The sequence below is a fragment of the Vanacampus margaritifer genome, chromosome 4 (assembly GCF_051991255.1).
Source record: "Vanacampus margaritifer isolate UIUO_Vmar chromosome 4, RoL_Vmar_1.0, whole genome shotgun sequence".
Classification (NCBI taxonomy): Eukaryota; Metazoa; Chordata; class Actinopteri; order Syngnathiformes; family Syngnathidae; genus Vanacampus; species Vanacampus margaritifer.
Genome location: NC_135435.1, coordinates 24401260 through 24413685, shown reverse-complemented (window position 1 = coordinate 24413685; position 12426 = coordinate 24401260).

Here is a 12426-nt window from a genome sequence, read left to right as displayed (position 1 = left end):
CTCATCCACTGCCATTGACAGCTATAAACGTAAAAAATTCATTTAAACTTTTTCTATTAGTTTAACTTTTGTTAAAAATCTAGATTTTTTGTATTGTACATTTAGTTTTGTACATGAAATTTGTGATTAATCGCGAGTTAACTAGTGAAGTTACGATTAAAAACTTTAATGGCCTGACGTCCCCAAATTTTATATTTTCTTTCTTTCTTTTTTTAATTTATTCACTGCTGTTGAAGGCTATAAACGTCAATTAGTCAATCAGTAAAAAAAAAAAGTTTAACATTTCTTCCACTTTTGTTAACAAGAGTATGAAAACCTAGATTTTTTTTTATTGTACATTTAGAACATATAGAATTTGTGATTAATCGTGAGTTAACTAGTGAAGTCATGTGATTAATTACAATTTCAAAAACATTTATCGCCTCTTGCCCCTAATTTTTAATAATTAAAAAAAAAATGAATTTATGGCAGTGAATGACTTAATCACTTGACTTCACTAGTTAACTCACGATTAATCACAAATTTTATATCTGTTCTAAATGGACAGTAAAAAAAATGTTCATACTCTTACCAAAAGTGGAAAAAAATGTGAAACTAATAAATAGTTCAAATGAATTTTTGACGTCTATAGCCGTCAATGGCAGTGAATGAGTTAAAATCTAGATTTTTTTAAAAAAGTGGAAAAAAAATGTTAAACTAATAGAAAAAGTTTAATGAATTTTTGACGTCTATAGCCGTCAATGGCAGTGAATGAGTTAAAATCTAGATTTTTTAACAAAAGTGGAAAAAAATGTTAAACTAATAGAAAAAGTTTAAATGAATTTTTGACGTTTATAGCCGTCAATGGCAGTGAATGAGTTAAGTTTTTTTTTTTTTTTTTATCAATTAAGAACATGATGGAACTACGCTATCTTTGTCTATTTTTACGCATTTTCTTCCACTCCTGCGATAACAAAAACTGCATACAGCCGCGCAACATCCTTCACTGTCACCGCAGCCTCCATTCCAAGTCTGTCAAGACCACCTTTTCCCCTCACTCTCTCTCAGACCAATAGCTATTAATTCTCCTCGGAGTCTGCTTGATGGAAGGCTAACAACATTTTATATTGTTGATACACTTCTGACTCGAGCTGCACGCTCTCAATTACAGATGAGAGATAGTCGCTAACCCGGTTACAAATGGGCTTCACTGTGCGTAGATGATGTCAGGCACCTTCATCAAAGCGGCGTGGAAAAGAGAAGAAAGGAGGAGCTCCTTCGTCTTCGTCATCATGCAAGCGCGGCTTTTATCTTAAGCATGCAGTGTGGCTCTGGATAGATTCACACAGTTCATTTGACTGGGGGTGTCTTCTCCCTCCAGTCTTGTCAATTAAAGAAGCAAGGCGTAATTTGCCTCTGGAGAGCCGCTGTTTGGATGTGTTTGCACGCAGCATCGTTCACATCTTCGGCTTTGTGATGCGCGAGGGGTTATGGGAGTGTTTTGGTTGGAAAAAAAAAATGTTTACACGTGTGATGTTTTGAAGAAATGGCAGCTTCAAAATTGGAAGGGAGGGGAGATAACATGTAAACATGACAAACTGAAATCCCTTAGAATTAGTTATAGTATATTAATATATTAGTGATAAGTTAAAACTCATTCACTGCCATTGACGGCTATAGACGTCAAAAATTAATTTGAACTATTTCTATTAGTTTTTTTTCCACTTTTGGTATGAAAACCTAGAATTTTTTTATTGTACATTTAGAACAGATATAAAATTTGTGATTAATCGTGAGTTAACTAGTGAAGTCATGTGATTAATTACAATTAAAATTTTAATCGTCTGACACCCCTATTTTTTTAATAATCGTTTCTTCTTTTTTTATAAGGGGCATCAGGCGGTTAATTTTTTTTTATTGTAATTAATCAAATTAATAAATAGTTTAAATGATTTTTTGACGTCTATAGCCGTCAGTGGCAGTGAATGAGTTCATGTGTAGCTACGTCATTTTAACTTTTTTTTTTTTTACTTTAATGTTCATTTCCAAATTTGACCAAAGCTATGTGAGTAAGTATTTTTTTGTTATTTATGGTTATCTATGGACATACTGGCCCGACCCACTTGAGATCAAATTTTGGTGAAAGTGGCCCCTGAATTAAAAAGACTTTTGTGCTCCCTTGACTGTGACACTGAAGGTCGTTATAAGTTAAATGTAGACTGCATGAAGAAGCACTGTATATGAACGTATAGTATTGTATATGAATGTATATGTGCTTATGTACTGCGGCTACGTGGCCTGAATTCAAATGAATGCTGTGTGTTACATAATGAATGAGCACTTCACTCCGGGAATAAAGATTACTAGGCCCATTCCCCTTTACATCATTTTAGTTCAGGGTCTTGGACGCAACGAAAGAAACTTTAACTTTGCATCACACCAACAACAACAAGAAATGGCCAGAGAATTATTTACGATTCGGCGCGTGACGCTCTGCGCTACGCAGCGATTGAAGACGATCTGTTTGTTTGTTTTTTAAGTGTCTTAACTTAGGGTCAACAAACAAGCACTCTGAGCTTGGAACGGAATGAATGATTTATGACCGCCGCCCCTAATGCAAAGCACACACCATCCTTGCGCATCTACTACGAGAATATAGCAATTTTATATCAAAGTTGGGTTTTGGTTATCTAGAAGTGAAGATTAGCTTGTTTTTGTTCAAACCCCAAGACAGGAAGTCCCCTTCAGTGTGCCTTATTTCTCACGGTGACACCAGTTAAGAACCACTGGTTTAAACTATGAATATATTGTCGGCAAAAGGGACTTTGATTTGAATCATTTGAGTCCATCACTTCCAAGTTTGACAAAAAAGGAGAGCTGAATGAAAATGTACAGTAATGTTATCGTCTCACGCTAACATTACCGATAGCTAGCTAATACAGCTACATAATACTACAGTGAATATTACACATACTGTAAATTTGAACTACAATAATGTAAACATATGTCAAATTAAAAAATATTCCTTTCAGCCTTTCTTGACAGACACTGAAAAGCAAATAACAGTATCGGCCTTTCTACAGTGAGGATGTGTGTTATTTCAGCATTTTTGCATCGCGAACTGTGTGAGTGGCCTTGTTCCGTCCTTGGCGCATGAAAAAAGCTTGACGTCAAAATGGAACACAATGATGAAAGTACTCTACGTCTTTGCTTTTCATTGTACAACATGAAAATACAACGTGTCTCTTTGTGAGGGCATTCTGACCTGCATGTGCCTTGAAGCCATAAGCAATCAAACCTTGTAATCAGGAAGAAAAAAGATGAGTGAATAATATGCAGGTGGATACGATTTATTAACTGCACAATGCAGTGTTCTATTGAATCTGGAATTGATGAATACTTACTGACCATGTCTAACACACAAAAGTGATTATACAGTGAGTTGTACAATTTTGAACAGGAATTAATTTGTCATCCTGTTAAGATGTCTACCCAATTTTGAGTCAATTGGTGAAACTGATGTTTGTGTTGTGAGTGATGGTGTAGGCAAACAGGCTCACAATTCGATTCAAATCCAATTTTTGGGTCTGCGATTCGATTCGGAAACGATTTTCGATTCAAAATGCTTTGATTGACAATGATTTCTGTTTCAGTTTATAAATGTGCAAAGAATCGTCATAATCTACTCCAGTCTGACTCGCTAATGCTAATTAGCGCGCTACTCGCGGCACTTTTATCACTCACAATAACGACTATTCATACAAAACGCTTCAGGAATGTTTACAGGGAAGCCTCTTAACATTACTCACCAGCATATGCTCTTCCTACGCTTAAAAAAAAAAAAAAAACTTGCCGTAACTTGATCGTGACTTTTTCATTCTACCCTAATGTGGCTACAACTTAACAGTGTATCAGAACGCGAGGAACCACACTGCCCCTAAGTGGCCAAATCGTGTACAACATGAACAGCGCTCCTAATAAAGGCACACGCTATAACAAGGGAAAGACAATATAAAATAATTTAAACAAAATTGATTTTGGGATATTTAAAATTGATTCTTAATTATACTAAATGAGAATCGCAATTCTTATGAGAATCAATTTTTGCCACACCCCTAACGGTTGTCTATTGTCATACTTTTTAACTGGGGCTCATTTGGGAAAAATTCCAAATACAAATTTGTGAAATATGAACTGTGGAATTCCCCCGAAATGGCTGCTTCAAACCAAAATGGCTGACTGTCAGTTCATTTTCATGCTTGACATGGGTCCTTGAAACTTTTTTGTTCATAAACATGTCCGCCCAATTTTGATTGACGGTTTCAAAGAACCTTTCTGAGAAACTTTGAAATGATGATCCACCCACATTAGATGTTAAGGTTTTGTTAGATAATGTTATTAACAATACTTTGTTATTGTGCGCCTCCCATCTGTCTACCATACCTGCTTTCCATTGCCGCTAATTTGGACAACTTCCTTGAGTTCCCTGGAATTCTCCCAAAATGGCTGCTTCAAACCAAAACGACAGACCTTCTGTTTAATTTCACGCATACGTTTGTGACACTTTTTCATGTATCCTATTTTCCAACATTTCAGTGGGTCCTTCTGAGAATCATTGGACTGTAATTATAATCAAACAATTGTCATGCCCTCATGAGATGCCATAGGCAAAAAGCTTAGCAATTTAGCGTTGCCCATCTGTCTAGTAAGCCTGATTCCGATTGGGGTTTGTTTTGGCCAATTCCCTTTGCCAAAATACATTAATAATTACCACAGTAATTTAAATTCCATTCAGGCTCTGATAATTTTGGTAATTACCAATGCTGTTAACTCCCATCAGCTGTGTGTGGCATAACCTCGACATCAGGTGCCGTTTTAATACATTTATGAAGCTCCGTACACAGAAAAACAGTCCAATTGGATGTCATTACACGCCGTCCTTTCAGGCAGCAGTTAATTGGAGTCTTGCATAAATCCATCAAATGCTTTGATACCCATGTTGTCTCATCTCTGGGCAGTGAGTGTATCAATTTAACCTGATGACCGACTGGCTCTCAGGAACCTTTTTTTTTTTTTGGATTCCTGTGATCGGAGGGGGACAATATCAAGGAAGCCAAGGCCCATTAATCTCCGACAAAAGTGCTGGGGATTTGAGTTCAGAGCTGGAAAAGGGCGTTTGTTGTAACGCCCCCCCCGAACAAAGCGACAGTGAGGTGTTGAAAGGCACTTTATTACATCACTTAGCCCCCTGATAAGCAGCTGATACTGCTAACGCCAGCTGATGTTTTTTTTTGTTTTTTTTACCGAGACAAGACGATGCATGTTACGGCACTCTATCACATCACTCATCAACCAACATCCGCTTACTTATATTGTCTGATAATGGTTCATTAATAATGTAATATGGTATTTCCTCAGATGGTGGACTTCTAACTCTAATGGGCCATGACTCAATGAGTCACTTCACTTAAGAAAACAAGCGCCTTTTTCTTTGCTCAGGACCCCCCGCCCCCTTGGAAAGAACTGTAATGATCTCAGGCCATCATTCACACATTAAAGGGTAAACTGTGGAGGCTATTTCAACCCCATTGGTAACAAAACAGCATCAAAACAGTCACTGAGAAGAAGCAAAACATTTTTTGTGATTTGTGTTCCAATAGACTTAAATGTGAACATGCCACAATGACGTGTGCGACCATTTTTGTGTGCTGTCAGTCAGAGGTGGCAAATCCGGGTCCAGAAAGTAAAAAACCTTCCACAGTTTGGCTTTAGACCCTGAAGCTAGCTAGCTATCTAGTTAGCTCCCCAGCAGGTAAACGAGCACCATGTGAGTTAGCTCCCTAGATAGCACCTGAAAGTAAAAACCCTGCCAGTTTGGCTTTAGCCCCTGATACTAGCTCCCTAACTAGCTAGCTAGCTATGGAACTAGCTAGCTAGCTAGTTAGGGAGATAGCTAGCTAGCATCAGGGCCTCAAGCCAAACTGTAGCTAGCTAGCATCAGGGCCTAAAGCCAAACCGTGGCAAATCCATGTCCAGAAAGTAAAAACCCTGCCACAGTTTGGCTTTAGGCCCTGAAGCTAGCTAGCTATCTAGTTAGCTCTGTTGACATTATTAACATTTTTATTGTTTTATTTTACATTTGACCTGTTTTACATTTCATTATAGATGTGTTGATAAAGGTGTAATTATGTTGACCTGATATAACCTGTGTGAGTAATGCTTTTGACATTCTTGCTATCTTTTCTACTGTTTTCCCAGATATGAGAAAGTTAAAATGTTTCTATGTTTATCTAAGAAGTCTAGTTGCTGTTCATCAGAAATCCGGTTGTCAAAAGTTCAAGGACGATCTAGTTTACTGGGAAAATGCAAACTCATTCTGTGCCTCACGGGATGACAGAGGCGTTTCCTCATGTTTTGAATAAAGAGGCTGTGTGGGCAAAAGAAGACACACACATTGGATGACACTGCTTGGGTGATATGCAATTGTGTGACCAGAGATCTCTGTAATAAATCAACCTTGCAAGGACCCTCTTCACAAGAATCTCATCTTGGAATTATTTGAACACGTAAACGATTACAATTAATGGTAATTCCTTCAGCTCCATAGCAAGTAAACGAGCACCATGGGAGCTAGCTCTATAGCTAGCTAGCACCTGAAAGTAAAAACCCTGCCACAGTTTGGCTTTAGCCCCTAAGGCTAGCTAGCTAGCGAGCTCCCTAACTAGCTAGATAGCTAGCTAGCTAGCATCAGGGCCTAAAGCCAAACTGTGGCCGGGTTTTTAACTTTCTGGACCTGGATTTGTCACCCCACCCCTGCTGTCAGTTTACTGTTTCTTCATAAACTAAACTAAACTCATAAAAACCTTGATGAGTATAAGATGGAATTCAAGGCCTAGCTGACAAAAACAAGAAAAGAGTTTAAATGAAGTTCATGTGGTAACAAACCCGCATCGGAAAGTAAAGTAACGCAGCCGCTTGTGTGCTATCAATGTCATCCTTTTAAAAAGAGTTACTTCAAGTGCACCAGAAAGCCAGTAAACATCCACCTTGATTGACAGACAGCCGCTCGCTCGGCGTATCTGCCGCTACGTTCAATTCATTGGACCCTTCAAAGCGCCACTTAAGTGGAGAAACGGTACAGATGCCTGAGGAGAGCAACTTTGACTGCATACAAACTAGCAGCGCACCAGGCAGTCCAACTGAATACCCCTTTGCCAGTAACTTGCAAAATGCTTTTGCGTGAAATTTCAGGATAGACTCTAGACGATGCACTATAACATTTTGAGGTGAACTTTTTTTTCTTCTTCTTTTTTTACCTTTAAACTATTGAAAGCAAGTGCCCAACCGATCAACGTTTTACTACTTTTTGCACAATTTGCTGCTCTCTAAAAAGGAGCTGAATTCACAACAGTTTTGTTGAAGTTCTAAATCCCAATGAAACCAAAATGGAGTGTTGTGTTTGATCACTTTATTCAACTTACTGCTAACGGAGCATTGTGCTTGGTCGCTTTTTTTTTTTTTTTTTTTACTCGCGACTGCCACCTCTGGCCTAAAGTGTAACTACAGCCTCTGTGCAAAGTTGCAAATGCGGCAAGGTATCCATCTAAATTGCTAGTAGTAGGTATGCTAACATATAGCATGCTAGCAAGTGCTAAAATACAACAGCCCAAAGAAATATATGCATTGCATCAGACAGTTGTTGTGCGACTAACATGATAGAGCAGATTGCACATTCAGGGTCCTTTTGAATAATTTGTTCATCCAACAGCGCTGTCAGTTCTTATTGTCTTGCAGCAAGTAAATAAAGGAGAGCTTACGCGCAATCAATCTTTCCAGGGGATTTGAAATCACAATATTGAACACAAGTGTCAGCTGTGTCATTAGCGTGATTCATTTCTGCCGTTTTACATTTACAATTTTCCCACAAGAACGTCGATTCCCTTTGTGTGTGCGTGTGTGTGAGTTTTAATGCGTGCAAGCCACGTTCCCGAGTGGCTTGCTCACGTATGCGTCTGACACCATTTCCTTCCTATTTTCTTCCATAATTTGAATTTGTGAAAAATGTATTAATTTTTTCCTGCAGGGTGGGGCGCAGGGTGTATGTGAGTAGGCCCAGTAAATAAATTGTCCCCCTATTATTATTACCCACAATGCCCTGTCAGGTCCATACATCATCTCAGCACATCATAATTAATTGCACACTGAACTATTCTGTTCAATTAACCATGAGGGAATGGATGGATGGAGGGTGGCGGGAGGGTGGGGGACTTGTGTGTACGTGTGTGTACGTGTGTGTGCATGTGTGTGTTGAGACCTTATTACCTCTGCCAATGAGGTCATGTTGTTAGTGCAATCTTGCCACTAAAAGAACACTGTTGATGAAGCTTTACGGTAGTTTAATTGTTTCATTTTTACATTGTAAAAGTCACAACATGTAATAATTTGACCTTAAAAAAAAAACTGCTTCAAAATGTTCTGGGTTGTACATTGGCTTTTATAGAAGATAATAGTAGCTGTGTTGCCGTGGCGACTCTGAATCACCGATTGTAAAACAGTTTGTTGGAACAGCCAGGAGACCTTTTCTCACCTCGAGTTAACATTTGTGACAGAGCTGCTGTTGTTGTGAGTCATATATTATTATGATGCGTTTTCTGTATCATTGGGCTGAAGCATTTTAGCCCACGTCCATTGTGACATGAAATATTCCCATACCAAAACAATTGATCAAGCTAACATGCTAACAAGCGAGATGTTAGCATTCTGCTTATCTCATCCCAATTTTGTATTTTGGCACCCATCCATCGTGGCATGAGTTGTTACAATAACACAACGCAAGTCGTTAGAATGATCATTCCAGTGACCTATAATATCAATCTTACGTTGCTGTCTGTGTTACCATGGCAACCAAGTCTGTCGTGTTTTCCTAATCTTAAGAAAAAGGCTCGCTGGCTGCCCAAACCTACTCGCACAATGAGGTCAGATCGGACATGATCTTTCGAAGACGAGATGTACTGTACCTGCAGCTCAGTTCAGTCACCCACTTCTACTCTTTCTTCTACAGTGCTGCCTGTTACACAACCATAACAGGAAATCAACTTTTAAAGCAATATAAAATAGTAAAAACTGTACATTACTCATGATCACAAACATTTGACCAATTGGACAATCTAATATAACGGTGTACATATTCACAGAGCGCCCGTTTGTCAAACATCGTAAAACAGATGGACTCAAATGCACCGTAGCACGATTGTGTAACGTCACGTGTGATTTAGCGAAAGTCTTGCAATTTGAAGAAGTTTCAGGTCATCTCATGTAATTTAGTGAATAGTGCTCCATCTTATCAAACAACACAAACACATATCACATTGATGGACATATTGTTGCATTACGTTTTTGTGTTACGCTACGTTGTGTTATGCTATGTTGTTTTATGCTACGTTGTGTTACATTACATTGTGTTACATTACATTGTGTTACGTTACGTTGTGTTACGCTTTGTGTTAAGCTACGCCGTGTTACGCTACATTGTGTTGCGCTACATCGTGTTATGCTACATCGTGTTATGCTACATCGTGTTACGCTATGCCGTGTTACATTACATCATGTTACATTACGTTGTTACGTTACATTGTGTTACGCTACGTTGTGTTACGCTACGTTGTGTTACGCTACGTCGTGTTGCGCTACGTCGTGTTGCGCTACGTCGTGTTGCGCTACGTCGTGTTACGCTACGTCGTGTTACGCTACGTCGTGTTACGCTACGTCGTGTTACGCTACGTCGTGTTACGCTGCGTCGTTTTACGCTACGTCGTTTTACGCTACGTCGTTTTACGCTACGTCGTTTTACGCTACGTCGTTTTACGCTACGTCGTTTTACGCTACGTTGTTTTACGCTACGTTGTGTTACGCTACGTTGTGTTACGCTACGTTGTGTTACGCTACGTTGTGTTACGCTACGTTGTGTTACGCTACGTTGTGTTACGCTACGTTGTTTTACGCTACGTCGTGTTGTGCTACGTCGTGTTGTGCTACGTCGTGTTGTGCTACGTCGTGTTACGCTACGTCGTGTTACGCTACGTCGTGTTACGCTACGTCGTGTTACGCTGCGTTGTTGTACGCTATGTTGTTTTACGCTACGTCGTGTTACGCTACGTCGTGTTACGCTACGTCGTGTTACGCTACGTCGTGTTACGCTACGTCGTGTTACGCTACGTCGTGTTACGCTGCGTTGTGTTACGCTGCGTTACATTGTGGTACGCTACACCGTCTTACGCTGCCCCGTGTTACGCTACATCGTGTTACATTAGGTCATCATCTTACGTTACGTGTTATGTTACGTTGTGGTATGTTACGTTGTTAGTATGCCATGTGTTAAATATGCATTCTTTTGTGTTGAGTAAAAGTTGTTGCATTCGGTTACATTGTGTACAAGTTATGCTGTGTTACTTTGCGCTATATTGTTGTGTGCACTTTCTTCTTTGTTCTACCCATCGTCATGTGGAATTTGTTCAGTATGGGTGTTTTCCGTGGTGTTATGTTGCGTAGAGTTACACGGTGTTGCATTATGTAGCGCTGCATTACTTAGTGTTTCGCTATGTGGTGTAGCGTGGTCATTTTTCTTCCTTTCATGTTAACACGCGTTGACGTAAACAGCACCACCAAATGATGGAGTGTCTTGTGCTGCAGTGCAAAGTCAATGCTACTGTGACCATGTGACCTTTTTCATTTCCATTTGTATTTTTTATTGATATATAGTACCCCCCCCCCCCCCCCCCCCAAAAAAAAATAAAAAAATCAAGGTCAGAATACATATGAGCTGAGCTTGAAAGTTGTCCTTCCTGCTTTCTTTGAGTGGGCTGCTCACTTCAATTTACTGTCTCATTATTCCCAGTGTGAGAGAGGAAATTGGAGCCGGAAGCGTTTGTGTTTGAACAAAGGGAAAGAAGCAGATTATGACTGTTACCCTCAAAAAATGAAATTTCTATTACACTTTCATTATTCTTGCATTAATCACACATTCATTCAGCACGCTCATCACATATTCATGTGGAAATTTGTAATGTATGTATGTGTTAATCACAGCTTGTGCAGTTTGACAAACAGCATGTAATTACATCAGAGACTAAAATAATCATTTTAAATGACAATGTCTGCAAATGGAAACCAACTCATCTCCTTTAAATAAAGGCCGATTCAAGACAGATGATATTTAATGCATGCTGTTTTTTCTGGAGACTTTACTCTTCAACTCAGAGGGATAAAGTGTCAATTAAAGAGTTTTAAGCCTTGGGGGAAAAAAAGGTACATTTGTACTGTGTTATGTTGTAGGGATAGACCGATTATCAACTGGGCCGATTATCGACGCCAGTTTTCTGCATTTTGACGAATATCGGCATCCGCCATTTTGAAGAATCATACGCCCCATAATAGATCCATTTTAAAAAAGTGGTAACTTCACGGTATTAATTATTTACATTTTCAGAGATGCAGCTAGCTAGCCCTGCACCTTCCTGTTTTTGTTTGAAATTACAGCTAAGATAAGTAAAACTGTACTTCAGATATTTTGACATTTTGGAAAACTTTATTTACTGTAGAAAGCAATAGGGAGCTATTTACTTAAGTTTTTATTGAACTTTTGAAAACATGTTACTGACCCTGGGAGATCCCTGAACTTTTTGTTAGATTTTTAAAATAAAGGTGTCTATGGACTAAGATTTTTTTTAACTCCAAAATATATTCTTAAAAACTTTAAAAAAAAATAAAAAATGAAAAGCTGGAGTTTGTGTTTTTTCAAATTTTGATGCCAATGTTTTCCCTTTTAGGAAATCAATATTGGCTCCAAATATCAGTTATCGGCGTCCTTTTAATAATTTGTATTGGTCTATCTCGATGTTATGTTCCGTTTAGGGCTGCGACTAATGATTTGTTTAGCTTTGCATATTAATGTAAAAGATAGCCTTGGTTATGCAGAAAGTTAGTTTGGTAACGGTGTCAAAATGAAACAAATTTGGTTAATCTTCTCTGTGTTATATGATAATACCCATAGAAGCTTGTTTGTTTGTTTCCATCATAAAAAAAAAAAGAGTGTGGAAATGGTTGCGATCCTTCCACCTGATGTCAAACACCTGCAGCCAACAAATCATGTCATTGTAGTTATCAATATTGCTCTGCGCCCACAGCGAGATCTTTGCAATCATTTTTCCTGCATTTTCACATTTTCTCCCTCACTCTGGAGAGCTGCTGTAAAATCTCCCGTCTTCCATGAAAATATCATCTGCAGTATATTAACGTGGACGGACGGACACGGGCGCTCGGACACAGTGTGATGCTTACCGAGGTTGCTTTAAAGATCCCCTGAAGCGCAAATCAGAGCTGAGGTCATAAGCTGTGCTTGTGATAAAAAAATAATAAAAAATTTAAAAAAAAAGGAAATATGAGAGTGAG